Below are 20225 nucleotides of genomic sequence, written 5' to 3' on the forward strand. Positions count from 1 at the left end.
CAGTAAGAGGACCTGAGGGAATGGCCTGAACTTGTGTCAGGGGTGGTTTAGGTTGGATATCAGGAAAAGTTTCTTCATCCAGAGGGTGCTTGGGCTCTGGAACAGGCTTTGCAGGAAAGTGGTCACAGCACCAAGCGTGTCAGAGTTCAAGTGTGGACAATACTCTTGAGTCCATGGTGTGACTCTTGGGTATGGTCCTGTGCAGGGCTGGGATTGTACTCAATGATCATTGTGGGTCCCTTCCAGATCAGGATACTCTATGATTCTATGATCCACTGTCTAAAACATTTATATTAAACAATTATCAGCATAACCTTCCTGTAGGTCTCAGATCAACTGTACATTTTTGGTGCACTCTTTAAAACTGTCATTCAGTCCTTGACTTAAGAGCTCAGCAGCTGCAGTACTCTATTTTTAAGTCTGCCTCTTAAATTATCTGGATATTCCTACTGGTGTAGAGATGATGTCTGAGCTACTTTCTGAGCTACAAAGAGAGATGTATGTTCTTTTAACTCTGCAGGTTTTGCCTGGTGGTATCTGACAGTAAATTGAGGAATTCAGTTTTCATCTGCAACATCCTCCTATTTCTCAGGCCGTAAAATAGGACTTGCTGATTTGAAAAATGGATTTTGGATTTTGTTCTCAAGATTGGCAAAGGAAATAGCATATACATGCTGACCTTTGCGACAGCATGTGAAGCCTCTGCATTTGAGCCAATGTTGGAGAAAAGCTAAGGTGAAGAGATGGCACAGGAATGGATTTTCACTCTGGCAAAATAAGCTTTGTGGATGGGAAAGTGTAAAGTGTGTTTTTGAAAATGCCCATTAATTTGATTTTTGTGCTTCTATTAGGCTTCAGTCTAATTACTTCATCAAAGGCAACTAGACCCTAGGACCTTCATCTTAATGTTTGGTAGGCTACAGAAATTAAATAAAATAATGCCATTTTGCTAATTCTGAATTCTCCAGTATTCTATGAAGCTTTTTCATGTCTCTAAGTTTCTACTTCAGCAACCACAGATTATCACCACCTTTCATCTTAATTTGCATCACACCTATTGAAGCCATGTAACTGGGAGAGGCTAGAGGGGTAACCTTGCAGTATTTTCAACATCTCCCACCTTCATTTTACAACCTTATGTAGCTCCCTGTCACTCTTCCCCTGTCAGTGCAGCATTGGTGCAACTAAATATCCAACTGGATAAACATTCATGATTTAAGAGATTAAAATGTTTCAATGATTTAAATTTTGACCTACTTCAGTAAATTTTTTAGCAGGTCTATGGGAATCCTGTGGCTTTTTTGAAGGCAAACCTGGTGCGCTATTTGTATGTGTTTTTTAGAAGATGGCACTATAAATCACCATCCAGTGCTGCTGAATTGAGATGCATGTATATTGTGGCTATAGCTATGCTTCCATTATTCACACAGTAAAGCTAAAAGCCTTCTTTAGAAATTTAGTTGTCTCATAAACCAAGAAAGTAAATCTGATTTGAATTAATTAATGAAAAACTAAATTAATTTGAATACATTTTGACACTAGAAATGTAGGCTAATTGATGGTTAACTTTATATGTCTTGTTTCATGTTTTTTAGACACCCATTGCTAAGAACATATTCTTTTTATATTTATTATTGATGCAATTTTGAGGATATTGTGATAGCAACTGAATTTTCTGAGTGGATTAAATCATAAAAAGGGTCCTTGTAGCAGTCAATTGATTCTCACTGTACAATAAATGCCTGTAAACTGAAGTGCAAATTAAATACTTATTTTCAGCACATCATATAAAGCATTAAGTATATTAAAAAAATTACATTATAGACTCACAATGTGGAGCCAAAAATAGGCAGCTTTGAGCATGTTAAATATCCTTAGAAACCTGCTAAAATATGACCTGGGAAACAGTTTACACTTGAGCAATTATCTGATAAGAACCAAGCCGAACAGGGAGCTGATTGCAGTATGTGTACACAGATAGGGTATATATAATTGAGAGTGTGCACAGACCCAGAGAAGGGCACAGCATATGACTGCTTCTATATGTACATAATAAAACAAAAGTTCATAATATGTATCAGAATTCAGTAGGCATGTAAAGATTAGAGATAGCAGATATCAGAGGATTTGAATAAAGAATGATTTAGTTTATAGTGATGTAGTTTTCTTCTTCATTGGTGGATGTATACTGAAATGCAGCTAAAGTAGTACAGTGATTAATTAAGACAAAGCATTACTGATGACTGGGATTTAGACCATTTAATGCAAATAAAAATTAAACAGACAGATATCTAAGCATTTATTCAGCTTGTTTTGGCTGTCTTTTCAGACTAAGAACATTTTCTGTTCCTTTGTCACATTGTGAGAAAGGATATATGCCTTCCTTTTGAGATATGTTGAAAATGAAGTGAAAAGTGTATCTGCTATCTCTATTTCTCAGGTAATAAGAGACTATACAGATGAGGGACTTGAATGAAAGCTCCTCTGTCCCCCTAGATTACATGATCTGCTATTTAAGGAAAGTTTTTAGAGTAGACTGACATCTTTGATTCCCCAGCTTTTTGAGCCAAGCCAAGTTCTCAGCTGGCATAAATCAGCTTAGACCCTCAGAAACACAGTGTAGTACTAATTTTCACAGCTGCAGATCTGGACTTGTGAGATCTGTGGGTTTCTGATTTTTTATTTTTTTTTTCTAAAACCTAATTTAAGTGAAAAAAAATGCATGTTTTGTTGTCCTGTTTATCTGTCTGGTTCTTTGTTTCCAAAGAAATTAAAATAAGATCTTTTAACAGAAAGAAGTTAAATCATAACTAGACATGGTACTACCCACTTTGCTGCAACAATATTTGATATACTTCATTGAAAGTGGCATTGAAATGTTAGGCATTTCTTAAGAAATAATCGGAGGAATTCTGAATAGGTAATTATATTTCGGAGAAGATAACATCCTCTTGTAAAAAATTGGAGCAATTGTTAGGTGATCTGATTATGTTAGCTGCCAAAAACCCACAGGGAAGTCCTTTCACTCCATCTGTGCAGACAGAGAGATGAGAATTGGCATGGGAGCTGTTAGTCTGGCTCAACATCAGTTTATACTGAGACAAACCTCTTGTGATTATTCAAGAAGGTTTGAGAATAAACTGGATGGGAAACTATTTTGTGTTCCCAGTATAAAGAAATAGGGAAATGTTGTCACAGTTGGTTGAGAATTTTAAAACCTGGAAATAACAAACTGAAATTAAATTGCAGCAGTCTGCTAAGCAAAGCTAAAAAAGTGGCCCTAATTTATTTCTGTTTGAGTATAAACATATTAATCTACAACTGACAGTAGTGGTAGGTATTAATGACCAACACTTTTCTCTTCCAAATTACATACCCCTTTTTCATTAAATGTCCAAAAGCTTCCAAGAGCAAAGTGAGATGAAGAAATCTTTCATTATGTCATGGTTTCAGCTAGGACAGAGTTGATTATCTTCCAGTGGCTGGGAAAATCTGGCATAATTTTCTTCCAGCTGCTGTGTACACTGATGTTTTAATTGTTGCTAAGTAGTGCTTATCCTTAGTCAGGAACTTTTTGATTTCCCCTGCTCTGCCAGTGAGGAGGTGCACCAGGAGCTGTGAGGTAGCATAGCCAGGACAGCTGGCACAAACACCCAAAGGGATATTCTCTGTCACAGAATATTATAAACAGTATATAAACTGGGAGGAGGTTGCCAGAAGGGACCAATTGCTGCTTTTGCAGGGGGGACGGAACAGGATGGGCATTGGTCAGCTTGTGATGAACAGTTGCATTGTTGATCACTTGTCTTCCTTGGGATTTATTTCTTTGTGTTGCCTCCTTTTTCATTGCAATTACTATTGTTATTATAGTATTATTTTACCTTGTTTCAATTATTCAGCTGTTCTTTTCTCAACCCACATGGTTCACTTTTTCTGATCCTCCTCCCCATCCCACCACGGGCATGATGGGGGAGTGGGCGAGTGGCTGTGTGGTTTCTGTCTGGGGTGAAAACATAACATGTTATTGTTTAAACTCAAGATTTTCTCTAAGATCCTTGTAGTAGTGAGATGTAGGCTGGCAAGTTTGAAAGAGGCAGGATGCAAGCCAAGGAGCAGGGCTCTATTGCCATTTACTTAGAAGGGTTTCCAGTAAATGAGATGAGGAATATCTACTTTTGTATTCAGGAAAATATATGTTTTTCAGGTGACACAATAAACAACAGGTAGGGAACTGGCTATTAAGGAAAAAAAATCTTGAGAATAGTAAAATTTATCCTTTCAGAAAATGCTGCTTTGAAATATGAAACTTGTTTGTTGTGTTAACAACTCTCTAATGCATGATGTTTGTTTGAAATTTCTTTCTGAATATTGAACTTGAGCTTACAAATTGCATACATCCTACCTACATTGTTGTTTTCCTGACCCAAACAAAATTCTTATTTTATTATTTTTTAAAAATTTTATTTTATTTTATTTTATTTTGAGGGAAAATTTTCCTAAGGCATAACATTTACTCTTCCTGGTTTAGTACATACATTAACAAAAGCTTTTTTAATTCTCTAGTTAAATGCCATACACTATTTCCTGGCTGAATGCTACAATAATTGCATCTTTATTTGCATAAACATTCTTTCACCTTGTGAAAAAGTCATCTGTAAGGAAGATAATATAACCATGTATTTCCTTTGTCATTTCTGATTCAGGAAAAAATCAAATGAAACATTATTATTCCAAGGCATAAAAAGAAAGTGCAGTTTCGGTATTAGTTGTGGGTTTAACAGCATCTAATCTCACCCATGAGGTTATCAGCTTCTGGTGATCCTATTTAAGTCACTTTTGATGCCACAGCAGGCCTTATGAAGCACACACTGTCTAACTTTGCCAGCAAATAATTATTCACACCTATCAAATGCAAGTTAAAACAATACAGCTCTGTTCATGCAAGTATATACTCTCATATTGCTGAGAAGAATTTATATTTATATTTTAACAGTGTAAAAACCAATGCCCAAAAATATGCTAATTTGTAAAGCTTGAATGTTGTAATACTTGTGCATGGGAGAAGTCCATACTCAAATTCTTCAACAGCTTAATTCTAAGTACAATTACCTGAATTAAATTAGGAGATTCGCTACTTCAGTAAAATAATAAGTAAATTAAACTTATTCGAGCAATAATGACTGTAAAGTTTGAAGTCTATTTTGTTCAGCACTGGAATCTTCAGAGACTGAAAAAAACATAATTTAGAAACCTATTGGTTGGGTTTAATTGTATTTGTAAAACCACCCACTGCAAGAGTATTTAAACAGCTAGTTAAACTATCACAGAATCACTGAATGGGTGGGGTTGGAAGGGATCACAGTGGATCATTTCATTCTTTCTCTTTGCTCAAGCAGGGGCCATCCCACAGTACATGGCACAGAATTGCGTACAGACAGTTCTTAAATATCTCCAGTGACAGAGACTCCACAGACTCTCTGGGCAACCTCTTCAGTGTGTTTCTTCACCCACACAGTGAAGAGATTCTTCCTCAGATTCAGGTGGAGCTTCCTGTGCCTCAATTCCCACTCAATCCCTCTTGTCTCTTGCTTGGCACTAAGTAGATCTTGGTCCATCCTCTTGGCATCTCACCTTCAGACACTTATTGAGGTCCCCTCTTAGGGAGGGACAAGCTCCTGCGGCCTTTCCTTCTAAGGGAGAGGCTCCAGTCTCTTGACCAACTTCGTAGCCATCCCCTGAACCCACTCCAGGAGCTCCACATCTCTCTTGTACTATGGTGCTACGTGTCCTGGTCTTCCCTTGAAGAACTAATAAATGCAACAAGTGCCTGTGAATGCTGTGTATCCCATCTCAGCTCTTTGCCATGGAAACTATGCTAAGGAGCCAGAAGAGCTACTATCCCTGCAGCAGCAGCCACCAGCAGGACAAAAAGAATGCTTCAAGAGGGCTGCCACAAAAAGGGACTGAGCCTGCAGCTCTTCCCTACTGCACTGTAAACTTGGTATGGGAATTTGTTGTTTGGAAAGCAATTAATCTATTTTCATAGTCTAAAAGTTAATTAATCATTTTCTCATTTTAATATTTATTATTCACTCATTGGTAAAATTTTATCTATACAGGTTGTGTTTGAGGGAAAATGTTATAAAGTAGCATAAAATTTTGGAAAAGTTTCTGGAAGTTGGAGTTCTGGCCTGATGCTACATAAAAACCCTTGAGAAAAAATACAAAATGTTATTAGGTGGAGAGATTTAAATTTTTTTCTTAAATGGAATTTAAAAAAATGTTTCACTTCAAACACTAATGATTACTATAATTTTCACTTGACATTTTATGTTTAAATTCAAATAAATGTATTTAAGTAAACAATTTCAATTGAAAAAATGTTTTTAGAAAGAACAAAGTATTTTAATCTAAAAGTTTCAACCATGTCAAAAGGCCTTATTCCAACCATTGTAACAATATAACATTATAACATTTTTAGAATTAGACTTGTAACTTCTCCCTTTTTTTTTTTTTTTTTTTTTTTTTTTTTTTTTTTTTTCCCATTAATATCTCCCACCAAGATTCTCCAAAAACCCATGAGAAGCTTCTGGCTAGTCCTGTTTTGGCTACGTGAGTATACATTCTCCTGGAGAAAAAAAGAAGCATGGTGTAAATTAATGCAGTTCATTTGCAGGAATTTCCTGCTTCTAAGTGTACTCTCTGTACTCACATACCAGACAGTCATAGTGAGAAGTTTAAGATCTTACTCCTTAAGATGCTGGGTAAAAGAGAGGACATGCTGCTCATCTTGGCTATTGAAACTGCACAGTAGTATGACCTTGTCCACACTGTCAACTTACAACTTCATTGTATTTCATCCTCTAGCTAGGTCTTGTTTCACCAGGAGAGATGATGGATAATTTTTCAGCTCCTGTATTTCTGGAACATTTACTTCTCTGACACCTATTGAAAATGAATATATTGCCTAAAAATCCCTGCGCTCAGAAGTAGTCACATCTCATTTCACTCTTTTCTCTTTTTCATTTATAGATGTTTGTCTACTTTTACTTTTTTTTTCTTTTTTTTTGAGTTCAGTATGCTTACTGTCCATTTTTAGCAATTTAAAGAGTATTTGTGTTACCTTGTGTTAGGGAAATGTTCCTTTTCTCTTTCAATGCAGAAAGGCATTCTCTTTCTCACTTTATACCTGACTCCCCCACCAAATGTTTGTACAAAAACATGAAAAAGCATTGGCATTTAAAATTTGTACTTTATCTAACCCACAGATGTTTTGCAATGCATCTTTACATGACTAGTAGAAAACTAAAATATACTTTGTTACTATGTTTGTTTTGTTATAGCTAATAGCACAGTGACTTTTTATAAATGCCATATAGGAAACAGTAATTAAGAATGACAAGTTAGACATGCAAGAGTTTAGAAAAAACAGAATTAAAGCAACCTTAAGAGGTGCAGAATTTTCATATATATTTTTAGTTGTGATTTTACACATTTTTTCCCCCAGAGTCCCCCAGTTTATACAGTACAGAGGTGAATTCACATCCAGGAGGAGGGACTGGTATGACTCCTTACAGTCACTTCCAACTGAAACATTGTGTGCAGCCTTCAGATGCCTGGGCTCACAACCACTCCTAAGTCCATGCTATGTCATCAAAAGTCAACCAAATCTCTTCTATACCTCGCAAAGAAGCTCTGGGATCAGTTTGCTGGGAGACTGCAGCAGCAGCAGCTTTCAGAATTACATTGGACTGTTTGTGCATACAGCAAGATGCTTGAATCCCACATTACACCCCCCTGTTCTGTACTGTTTATTCTCTGAATGTATCTGCAGACCCCAACCCTATCTCCCTCCACGATGCTACTTCATAGCTTCTGAGTTTTCTCCACCCAATTTCTAGCCCAGCCTTGTTGTAGTGTGCTTATTTAATTTTGCTAAAGTTTGTTAAAGCTTTTTGGTATGTTCTTGTTTCCCCCTATTGATTGTATTGGTTTGGCCCCAGTTGTCAGTTACATTAACCCCTCCTATTTTTCTGGAATGTTCCCTGCCAGTCATCTTAGCCCTGCCCCTACTCCCTATCAATCATTGTAAAACCCACCCCTTCTTCCAGACTGTTCTGTGTCAATCATTTGTCACTCGAGGCCCCACTGGTTAGTCCATCTTGCTCCCTCCCTCTGTGTATCCCTATTGGCCCTGAATTTGTGATCCCCTCCCCTTACTCCTCCCCTCGAGAGTCCCCATTGGTCCATGGTTTGTACCCGCCCCTGGAGATCAGGCTGTACTTAACTGCCTGCACAGCGCTGCTTTGGGTTGTCTTGGGCCTGACTCCTTCCAGTATGCACCCCTTGTTTTCCCCGACCTAATAAAACCATTGCTGTGAACTTCAATCCAAGAGAGACTCCTCTACTTTCTTACCTCCACCCCGACGCCGTGCACCACAGAGCTTGGGGCGGCCCAAGACTCTGGAGGTTTCGCTGAGGGAAAAGCCTGATCCCCAGTGATTCCCCACTCTTGGCACCAGCCTGTGCCGGAGTGCAAAAGAGCACCATAGAGCTAGCAGGAGCTCTGGTGCAGTACTGCGTCACAGCCTTATGTTTTTTCTCCTTTCATCCACCCCAAATAGAGCCCTTGCATCGTTCAGTAAGTATGAGGACAGGAGCTCACTGAAATAATGACTATTGTTTTTCTTCTACATTAGCGACTACAGGTGCTTAGTATGAAAGATTGGTTTCAGGGAAATTGCAGGAAAAAAATCCTGAATCTTTTTTATTGCCTTAAAATATGACTTGATTTAACTGAGTTTCCTAATCTGTTAAAAGTCTTATTTTTCTAGTAAGAGACTAAATATAAATATCAGTTGAAGTTTTTATTTTAGTCATTCAGTCTGTCTATAACAACTGTAAAATTGTTAAAGAGAGAAACCAAAGACATTCCTTTGTGAGGTCATACTGATGCTAAAGAAAAGGCAGGAATAGAAAATTGGAATCAACAAATTTATATACATAGGTAAAATTACTCATACAAAAATATATGTACATATGTTTACATAAATACTGTGTTGAAATCTTCCCCACATTTGGGTAGAATCACGAAAAAGAAAAAGATCAGTCTACTTATGTACAACCACAGACATGCACACATAAACACATAAAAGTTTCCCTTCCTTCTGAACTTTTTATACTTTGTTTGGGCATACATTTTCACTTTGGTATTCATTAGGATTCAAAGGGATATGGTAACATGGTTAGTAAAACATGAAAGTCAACAATAAAGTAATAAACACCAGGCTGAGATATATCTGGAAACCTCAAAAAGCCAGTATTACAGAGTTGTAACCAGACATTTTGGTCCCTGACTTATCAGACTCAAAATTCTGTGATACAGTAGAAGTAAGAGCTGTAAAATGATATATTGAAGAAAATAATATATTTGGTGATAGTAATCTCACATTTTTGGTGTCCTTTTAGTGCTTTTGTCTTAGGTGGCTTTCTGTTACTGAGATTACTGCCAACATCTGCTTCCATGTAATGAAAAAGGTATTACTTGATGCGAAGTTCTGACACATTTGTGTTCAGAGTATAAATTCACTTTGATTTACTTTAAAATATGAGACAGTGATAAATTACTGTGTAATTATCACGTTTTAAATGACAAGTTGAAGCAATGACAAGTTCTTTTAGATTTTTCTTTCCACTCTAATAAGTGTACATGAACATTTTGAAATAGTTCAAAAAATACTGCTTCGTTTTGTCTCTGTCACAACATTATTTTTACATCTGCTGTCTTTGATGTTTTGAATAGCTGCCTCATGCTTTTGCCCCTGAACTGAAATTTGTAGCTGTCTCATTTTTGGTGTTTGTCTGCATAGTTAAGCTTATGAGAGCTGATCTGAGCTATTGCAACCAGATAAAGTCCTTCTTATGAAGGATACACATTAAGAAACATGTCTGCAGACATGTTAAGAAAGATTAGCCATGTTTAATTTGTTGTTAAACACATAATTTTAAAGTTCTAGCTTTAGTCTCTACAGGTATGTGGTATCCTTACATTTAAAATCTCTTAGGCTGGGCCTAGAGTTGAATTACTTTACTATATAAAATAGCTATACTGCCGAGGATCTATGTGCAGCTGGACTAAAGATATGCCTAAAAAACCTAACTGTAAAACTTTCAGCTTCTATAACTTCCTGGAATGAGGATGTCTACAACCAAACAGGGCTGAGTGAAGACTTTTTAATTTTTATTCTGTCCTAAACTCCTGCTGCTTCTTTAATTGAGAACTGCATTCAGGATTTTTTTAAAAAAGGCATAAAATCTAGGTAAAAATATGTCTTGTGAGAATGTTTAACATACATTAAAAGATCAGCATGCACGTAAAATGGGTTTTTAGGCTTTTTAAAAACATGTCTGAGGACAGAGTGGACATGCTTCTCTCTTTCCACCCCTAGATAAGATTATTAGTCCTTAACAGAGCTCATTCACAAATTAGGAGGCAGAATCCAGGATGTACTACATTGAAATACCTAGGAGATAATCAGGGCATCTCTGGAGCAAGATACTAATTTTCATCCTGTTTGCTGAAGTGATACCAGTGAATAGCACAGCAATAATGTCAGAGAGAAAGAGAATTTTGATTATGTGCCCTGGAGACTTATCTGAGAAGAATCATTCTGATTTCTGGTTGCAGGAATTTTCATCCACACTATCTAATGACTGTTACTGGAATGTCTTAAATAGCTGGAAAACTATGCATTAGCCTGTTTTATTTAGAGACACAACATTCTTTCAGACTTAAGTTCTTGATCAAACTTCACTGTTTTGCCAAGCAACTACTGACCATTGGTCCTGAGAATGCTTTTAAAATGGGCCACTGAACCTTCAGCTTATCTTGGCAGCATTTTTTCTTGCTCTGCCATACTTTAACAAGACTGGAGTTTTGTAAGCCTTACCTTGGTTTAAATCTGGAAAGCTTTACTAAATGTATGCTTATCACAATTTTGTTAAGTATATACACTATTTATAAATTATTCTATAGTTATTTATAAGTTATAGTACTGTGTGTAAATGTGCATTATTTAGAGCACATTTATACCTGCTGTTGGAAATCCAGTATGCCTCTCTGACAAAAAATAAAGGGCCAGACCCAGCCCTAAGATCTATGTGAAAAGTCATACAAACCATGTTCTCCCATCTGCTGTTTATTTGAAGCACCCCATGCTTGAAAAAAAGTTGTGAAGCCATGGGAAATGGCTTCAGAGTGATTGATGTTAATCAAATTTTGTTGCAGGTCTTAAAAGTCCATTGATGGGAGAATTCTCCTGTACTCAGACACTCTTCAGCATTTCTAGGATCATGTCAGCAGTATAGTTCTTAGAACATAAAATAGTAGACACTAGTTGATGCAGTCGAGTTCATGAAGCAGATGTGAAAAACAACTCCAAAACACCTCACACAAAATTTACTTCTGTTGTTGCAGTTCGGACACCTACAGAGAGTGAGAAACACTTGCTCATGCCGATAATGTAAGAATATTTAGGAAAAAATTGCTGTGCCTATGGGAGACGGGATAATTTCCTGAAAAATATTCTTCTCCCAAAGGAAGTGTCATAAATTCTCTACTATAGTCTAAAGAAATCACCAGCCTCTAAGTTTCATATTTAAGGTTATGCCTCATTTACTCAGCAATGTGGAAGGCTGTCAAATTATTTTTATGCTGATTGCACTTAGTCTGTGTTATAAAACTTCTACATTAAGAATCCTCTGTTTAAATGTTTGAAGTAACTGAAAGAATGTTAAAATATAGGGTTATCTATTTTAATAAAAGAACTCCTGATTCAAGTAAAAGTACAACACGTACTGGATAATTCTTTAAAATACTTGAATATAAAGCCTGAGGAAACATAAGGTGCTGTTTATATCAATTAACAGCTCTGTGAAACAATGGTCAAAGAAAAAACCCTCTATAAATCTGTGTTATCATTAACAAGTAACAGTGGAAATATCTACTTTTTTGAGCCAAACATAAATTTTTTAAAATAAGTACTTTTTAAATGGGGAATATAAAGTTGAATAATTAATAGAAACAACTGCAATGATTTACTGTCTAACAAAAGCCTGTGGTTAATTTTACTCTCAGTTTTGCTACATTTGTAAATATTTTACTGAAATCAGTGGAGTTTCACTAGTAGAAAATTGACTTGGGAATGTCAAGCCTTTAGATCTGAAGAAATTTAAATCCAATTCAACCCCTAGTTCTGGTTTCTGAATGCTTGGCATCAGTTATAACGATTGAATTCATATCATATACAATGCTGAACAAATAATTTTATTAAATAGTGACTAAACAGAGAAAGATAATAATTTATTTCCACTATAGAGACCTGAAGAGTGAGGCTTCATATACCTCAGAAGCAAAAAGAAAATCTTAAAAAATGTAACAGCTGTATGAAACATAGTAATTTTATTATGCACCCTGGCTGTTATCACTGAGACATCTGTTTTGGAAGGTGAAGTATAGGGAGGTTAAAATGAACTTGCTATAAATTAGTATTTTCAATGAGAAAATGAGTGAAAACTAAAACAACTAACTGCTTAGGAAGAAACAAATGACCCAAAATAGAAATTGAAAAAGAGTAAACGAGGAATACTTAGAGATGAGTTCTTGGCTATTTTATGAAACTGGAAACAGCATGAGTGATTAAGTGTGGAAACTGAACCTTATCATGACAGTGAGAGGGATATATCTCTTCTAAATTACACGTCTGAAAGTCAGAAGTCTAACACTGAACTGCTTGCCCTAGGCTTCCTTTATAGTCAATAGAGAAATCTAGGCATCTCTAGAGGGTGATTCATCTCTGACTAAAATAGGCATCTGAGATAGGTCAAATGAATTGCCCTCTAGAGGTGCCTGTTTCTCTCCAGTTCAGACTTAGATGTCTAGCTTTTAAATGTCTAAAGGTAGGCGAGATGAATTCCACTTCAGATGTTACGCTGTTCCTGAACGCAACAGTGGAGTGGCCACTAGTAACCAAAAATCCCTAAGGAACGTTGCAATGTAGATACTCAAGGCTGACCAAGGAGCAAAGAATTGACCAAGAAGCGGTAATTGACTCTGCAATTAATGTTTTCAGCCAACATTTTTAGTGTAGAACTTGGCCAAGACTCTGTGGCTTATTGAGCCTCTTACATTTCACTCACAAGGTGGCTTCTGAAGAAAATGTGCTCTTCTTGATGACTGTTCAAGTGTTGTGAGGTCCTGGGTTAGCGGTAAACAGCCTGTGCTCTGTGTTTGGCATTTGACTGTGCTGCTGCCTGCAATGTTACTTCCCTAGCAGAACCAGGCATAGTCATTCAGGATTTCCTGCTTTGGATATTTCTAATTCTTCATCATGTATCCAGAGGGACTGTAAAAATCATAATTTCAGGTTGCTTCCTTGAAATGTTAACCTGCTTTGCTGGAAAACAGAATCTAGTAGGTAAAGTGTTAGACTGTAACCTTGCTGAGGCTTGATCTTCTCTCCCACTATAGTAAGAGGGTGAAACATGATTTGTTTGCTCCTTCCACTGGTCTCTGTATCTCAAAAAGTAAATTCTCTTGTCAGACTGACAGACTGTCTACTATAAGATGCATGCACAACATGGGAATCGTGAGTTTGGGAAAAACCTTTATTATTACAAAGTATACCTCGTGGTACTCCTAGGATGTAACAAATACTGTTTACCCATAAAACCAGACCTTCTCTGATTCTTTTGTTGCTTTTACAACTTAATGTAATTTTATTTTCTAAGATTAGTGTGGAATTCCATTATTCACTGTTTTACTTGTGATTAATCCCATAGAAAAACATGCCTTTTCCTTCATGGTCCTAGAGCACAGAACCAAAGCTCTTCCTGAGAATGTAATACATGAAACAGGATCTTTGGAATGCCTTTCTGCCTAATGCAATAAACTCAGAGATTGCTTTCTGCTGGTTTCTCATCATCCTGATGATTCTTTTTCATGACTACAACATGCAACCTAAAGTAAACCCTGATTCCTCCTCCCAATAATAATAATAAAAAAAGTAAGAAAAAAGTGTTAAAAGGTTATTATCTTTCCTACTTTTTCTTAGAAATTATACTATATTTATTTAGGTCTGCAGGGAAACACAATATAATGGATAAAATGATAAAATTTAAAGAAATAATTTATAGAAGAACCTCATAGAATAAAAAGATGGTTTTACTTATTTTTAGTAATTAGGGATTTAGAAATGCACACTATATCTTGAATGTGCATATCAAATTAAATATCATTAAATTGTATACATAAATAAATTAAACAGTTAGGAAATTGAATTTAGCAATGGGTCACTGACTCTAAACTACAACGATCTACCTTGGGCTAAATTAAAAAGTAACTATGTGGTGTTTTGACATTTCATTAGCAACACTGCCTTTACCACAGACTAGTCTGAATGATAGAAAAGAATGAATGCTAACTCTGTGTGTAAAGGATTTACTGGAAGATAGAATAAACATAATCTCAGAGGAAAATAATTGAAAAAGATGGGTAGATTCGTAATTATTGGAGTGAAAAATAAAGAAAAGCTTTGTTTTTCATATTCTTTCTGAGAAACACTGATGGATCATTTATTCAGGAAATTAATATACTATTGGCAGCTCTCACTAATGCAACATGGAAAAAGAAATGGAGGAAGGAAAATTAGAGTGAAGAAAATGTATTCAGTTTTTTTTCTTTTTCTCCATTAGACAAAAAATTTAGAGATATAGAATGGAATGAATTGTTATTTGATAGTTTATTGGTTCAGTATGTGGAAGAGATGCATTCACATCCTCTCTAGCTTGTGGCAAATCCACATAGCCATGATGCAAAGACAGGGAATTTACATAACTTAATTAAAAAAAAAAAGTACATGCCATCAGTACAATAAAAATAATTTGCACAAGCTGTAGATGTAGATTCTTGATTTTTCTGAGAATTAGTCCTTAATTTCCAAACTGTTGTGTAATGTTTGTCTCTATAGTCTGGCTTCTTCCTTGAAAAGCATCTTGAATTATTTGTAATGATGTCTTACGACAAATTTAATTTACCTATGTTGCCAAAGTCTGATAGACTGTGCTCCACCTTCAAGTACTACTCATTTAGTTATAACACAGTTGATCACATATTCTATTTTGGCTCTGATTTTTTAACTCTGACCATTTGAACAGATTCCTATATTCTCTGTCTTTGCCCTGACCTGAATAGTGAGTAGCACCTTCATAGACCTTCATTGTACGGTTTCTCCTCTACCTGAGGAGTCTTTGTACAAACTTGTCTGTCAGCCATGAACCCATTTCCATTGTTGTGTTTCTGAAGTTCCTCTTTGCTCCTGAGTGGGCTTTTTTTGATTTTTTTTTTCCTTCAATTCCAGTTCTGCCTTTTAGATCATTGGAAAGACCTGAATGTATTAAATAGGAGCCATTTATAAAGTTTCTTATTTCACCTAGGTTTTTGAGTGTGTGTGTAAACATACATTCATTCCAATGAATGTTGGAATCAAAATCTTCTTTCTACAACCCCAAGAGAGTGAAAATCCCATATTCAAAATCCCAATATTTAAAATGCATGTTAGAATTCTTTCATCTGGGGTTCAGTTTCGTGAGTATTGATCATTTCAAGTGTTTTTAGTGGTTCTATCCCTAACCTTTCCTCAACTAATAGAAAAATAAATAACTCTTCAGATATTGACACATAACAAAATGCAAAGAATATTTAGGCTGTGATTCATCATGCTTGATTTCAGTTATTTACATGGTAAATTTATAATTGAGATTTTTTTCTTAGTGGTGAAAGGAAAGATGAATCATGCAATGAACCTGCTATCAGATTTATGTCTCAGTGAGTGCATATCAGTGGAGATACTTCTTTCTTTCCTTTTACTGTTTTGTAAGACTGTATATGTAACTTAGGAGCTGCCTGGCAGTATATAACTGAATTTTAAGTGTAATGTTTAGCAACATGAGACGGTTTTTCAATGTTATGCAGTATAGGAATTTCCACCTAAAGAAAGCTCATGTCAATTAGTTCTGAATACGGACATTTGGGTGGGTTCTGATTTAACTTCTATAAAAGTCTAGAAATCTGGAAATACCTACCTAGGGCTCCTATACATAATAGTCACCAGACTGTGTATTGAAAACATTTTTACAAACCCTGACTGCTCATTATACAGGAAAGGGGTAAAATACGAGAAATCACTGACAATGCTCTTGACACTTTCAGGCGTGTGTGATGAACCAGCTATGTCATTTCAGTGTTTATTAATAGTAATATTTACACTTCAACTGAATAACTGGCTCCAATTTTCATGTGTCCAATATAAAAAAAAAACCCCAAAACTGGCAAATTAAGGTGTCTGACTGAGTATCTGGTAAAGACTGAAACAACAAAATTCTGAAGATCAATATCTTTCTATCTCTTGCAGCTTGGCCCTGATTTTTATTTTCGCTGAGTGGAATATCTGTACATTCGAGATGTATTGACTAACATAATATAAAACTTCAGAGAGGAAGAATACTTTCACAAATTGAAGCAATTTAAGATCTGCTTTAAGAATACAATTGCAAAAGCTCTCTTTGAAGGAGGAAGTTGGTTGTGCTTTCATTGTCAGATAGCTTGGTCAATTTTCATTTTATGGTTGTTGTTGGTAGTTTTTTGTAGTGTTTTTTCATACCTGAGCTTTATCACTTTTCATTTTTACTTGTTCATGAAGAGTGAACATTTAGATTTGAACATCTTTCTACTCCCTAAGAAAAGGTCTGTATTTACCTTTACATTTAACTGTCCCCCTTCTGTCTTTCATGGATTGTATGTGTCTTTCAATACAAGCTGTATTGGACTTTCCTATGCAAATGGATAGTAGCTAGCACAGTGCAAATTTCTGTCGTGGTAGTAATGAAATAGTAATAAAAATAATAATTACAGTGATTATTACAATAATGAAAAGAAAAATCTTTTCTTATAGACTGGTTGTGTTGGCATTTATATTTGCATGAAGTCTTATTATTGATTTGAAGGCCAAAATCAGGATCAATTGACAGCTACTCATTATCTTGACATTTGCATAAAATTGTACTGACATGATGCAAGAATAAAATGTATCTTGGGGCATACTGAAACTGAATGAGAAGGACAGTGCTAAATTGGCCTGTGTTTCATTGATCATAAATATCCCTTGGTTGTTAAAACCTGGCAAAATTCAGAGCAAGTATGAAGATTACATTGCCATGCAATTTTCTGCATTGGATAGAAATATTCAGAATTATATGCATAACATCTGTAGAGCCTTTTGAAAGCTAGCTGTATTTTCAAGAGCCTAATCAAAGTAGAATAAGTGAGCATGTATTTAAAAGATGTTGTCATGATTAATGTACTGCTGAACATCAAAAGAGTTAATGGGCTTTAACTAGCCGGTTAGCTTAAGTTAGTATGAATTTGGCTGTCTTAAATTTGCAAGACTTGTCAGGGAAGACAGAAGCAGTGAAGTGACCTAAAAGGTATTTATTACCCTTCTGTGGTCCTACTTTTAGTCATCAAGCTTAGATGGGAATGACTGTCTGTAAAGGAGGTATCTGCTTCTCTGAAAATAGAAAAAGCAAGATTCAACCACATAAAAATATTTGAAGAATTTTTTTATTTTTTTTCAAATAATCTTAGGCATGTTTTTGGATGATCAGATTTAACCAAACAAATGTCATAATTTTTTTTTCAAAAAAAACAAACCGGTGTCTTTAAAGCAGTTAAATTATAGAAGCAAAATGTTATTTTTGCTTTCATGCTTTCCAACAGTGAATATTGCCTGGGCAGAGTCGCGGTGAGGCTGTGAACTCAGTTCTGTTAGGTAGAATAAAAAGCAGTCCTAATGAAGTAAGTTGCAAAATGTTAAGGAGTCAGTAACACTTCTTAACAATTTTGTATTATTCTTGAAGATTTTAAGGTGGATTTGGCAACATTTATTAACTAAATCTTTCATCCATGAATTGGTGAAGCTTTTGAAATCTAAGGTAAACTTTTGATTGTGCTGAGTAAGAGCAATTAATAGTGGTGTATCAAGAAAAAATTCGAAATCATTGGTAATTGGAATGACAACCAAGACTCTGCTCAAACACTTCATTAAACTTCTATTTTTATGGGGATTTCTTCATTTCCACTGGAATGAACAAGTCAGTATGCATGACTTATTCTGCAATGAACTTTGATGAATTTTTCTAAGTACATTAAAATGAGCTGCATCTTCTGTTAATCCAAAGATCCCCCCACCCATACATATGGTGATAAACCGTCTGATGCACAGGCAAGAAGGCAGGATAGTGGGCCTGAAGGACAATCATATATATGTACATGTATAAATATATTTTTTTGCTTGTCAGTAATAACTCTGAACTGCCTACAGCATTTGCAGTGCCTCTTAAAAGTCAGGTATTGTATTGAATTTAAAATTCTCTTATGCAGAGCAGGAAAGGGAAAAAAAAATCAAACACTTTCTGAATTGGGCCCAAATATCCAAGGTTAATTTTCTGAGAAAGCTGCAGCAGCTAGATAAGGCCATCCCCTGCAAATTAGTTTTGCCTGCCTGGATTACAGCTAAATTTATGCAGCTTGCCTTATCCTTTCAGAAGCGCCTCTGAAGTGTCGTAATTAACTGGCACACATAAAGTGAGAAAATTTTCTGCTTGGTGGCAGCCATTCCTCATTTCATCTCAGTTCTAACCCAAATGGAAAGGTAGTTTCTTATTTTTACTGTCAAAAAATCCCCACAACCCACCAGTATCTTACAAGAAGTCTTTGAAAACAAACATGAAACAGCTTCAGAACAGAGTTAGGGTTTTAAAGAGCATAAATACTGCTGAGGGAGCAAAGTGGAGATTTTGCATAATAGTAAATACAAAATAGTAGCTGGAAATTTTGTATACATACAAATATATACGTGTGCATAGGCATACACACACACAAGCATTTAGACTCAAAAATTTTAAAATTCATGACAGAATTTCTGTCTCATTTTTTTCTGTTGGGATCCACATCCAAAATAGAACTTAGGAAAAAGTAGATGTGATACATGCTTTTGTCTATCTTAACCCAATGATAGACCTTTCCCAGTTGTCTCCTGAAACGTTTGAATTCTTGTGGCTTTTATTAAGAAAAGTCAAGAGTGTATTTAATATTTTTAATGTAATTTTCTTTTCTGCTGATTAGAATATTTTAATATTGTACAAAGAAAATCATATAATTGAAATAAATCTCTGTTTTCTATATTTGAAGACTGGTACACATATGCAGACTTGATGTAACCAATTTAGACTGGAGAAAATTTAATCCCAGACTATGCTAATTCCTTTTCTTTATAGATTTTCACCAGTCTTTTTGTTGTTGTTGTGATTATCAAGATTTTCAACTGTTCTAGTATTTTATGCTGTCTTGCTCTATTTTTCATATAAGATCCCCATTTGTCTCACTATTTACTCATTCATAAAGCCTGTCAAGTAATTTGTCAGCTTTTAATACATTTTAAAAATAAAATATTATGCAAGTATTTTCTCATCTCATCCCCCTTCAAATTCTTGCTCTATGAAAACCTGTGGAAGTCAATGAGAACGGCTGCTGGCTGTCAATTCTGCTGATGAATTGCTGCTGTGCAGCACCCAACAGGGTTTGTATTTTTTACCCATTTTCCCATTAAGAAAAGTAATTTTTAGGTTTGCTATCAAATCATCATGCTATCAATTTAGAGCATTGCAGACAGCGTATTCAGTGTATTAGAAAGCATTGTGCACTAAACTACCTCCATTTCAACTACTCTAGCTTGGTGGAAAGCTGTATTTTTGCTTCCTGAAAATTGATATTAGAGCTAAGCTAGGAATTTTCTGCAATTTATTTTTACTCAGAAGTTTCAGCTATAAAGCTCTTACTCTGCTGGTAAGTAGATCAACAACTATGCTGCAGTGTGTTAGTTGCACAGAGCATAGCCTGGATAGTAAATCTCCCAACAATTGAGCTGCAGCAGGAATCAAAGGGCCAGATTCTGCTTTCAGTTAGGATGGTTTAAATCCAGAGCAAATCCAGTGACTTCAGTGGAATTACTTGGGATTTAAACCAGTGTAACAGTTAAGCAGAACGTGTTCCTTCCTTATTTAAGCCATAGTTCTAACTGTAACATAGCTACTTATAGCAGGGATTCCTG

General features: G+C 35.6%; 2 long non-coding RNA genes across 2 annotated transcripts; one reads left to right on the forward strand and one right to left on the reverse strand.

Moving 5' to 3' along the window:
• Window positions 1-6125: 6125 nt before the first annotated feature.
• On the reverse strand, window positions 6126-7757 carry LOC111924259 (uncharacterized). The gene is made up of 3 exons (XR_002861550.2): window positions 7682-7757; window positions 6717-6945; window positions 6126-6628 (listed from the first exon to the last, which is right to left on the reverse strand). It is a non-coding gene; the product is annotated as an uncharacterized LOC111924259 (long non-coding RNA).
• LOC111924260 (uncharacterized) lies at window positions 6550-12422 on the forward strand. Its single transcript, XR_002861551.2, has 2 exons — window positions 6550-6612; window positions 7508-12422. It is a non-coding gene; the product is annotated as an uncharacterized LOC111924260 (long non-coding RNA).
• The last annotated feature ends 7803 nt before the right edge of the window (window positions 12423-20225 follow it).

Source organism: Cyanistes caeruleus, chromosome 1 (genome assembly GCF_971803275.1).
Source record: "Cyanistes caeruleus chromosome 1, bCyaCae1.hap1.1, whole genome shotgun sequence".
In the NCBI taxonomy this organism is placed as follows: Eukaryota; Metazoa; Chordata; class Aves; order Passeriformes; family Paridae; genus Cyanistes; species Cyanistes caeruleus.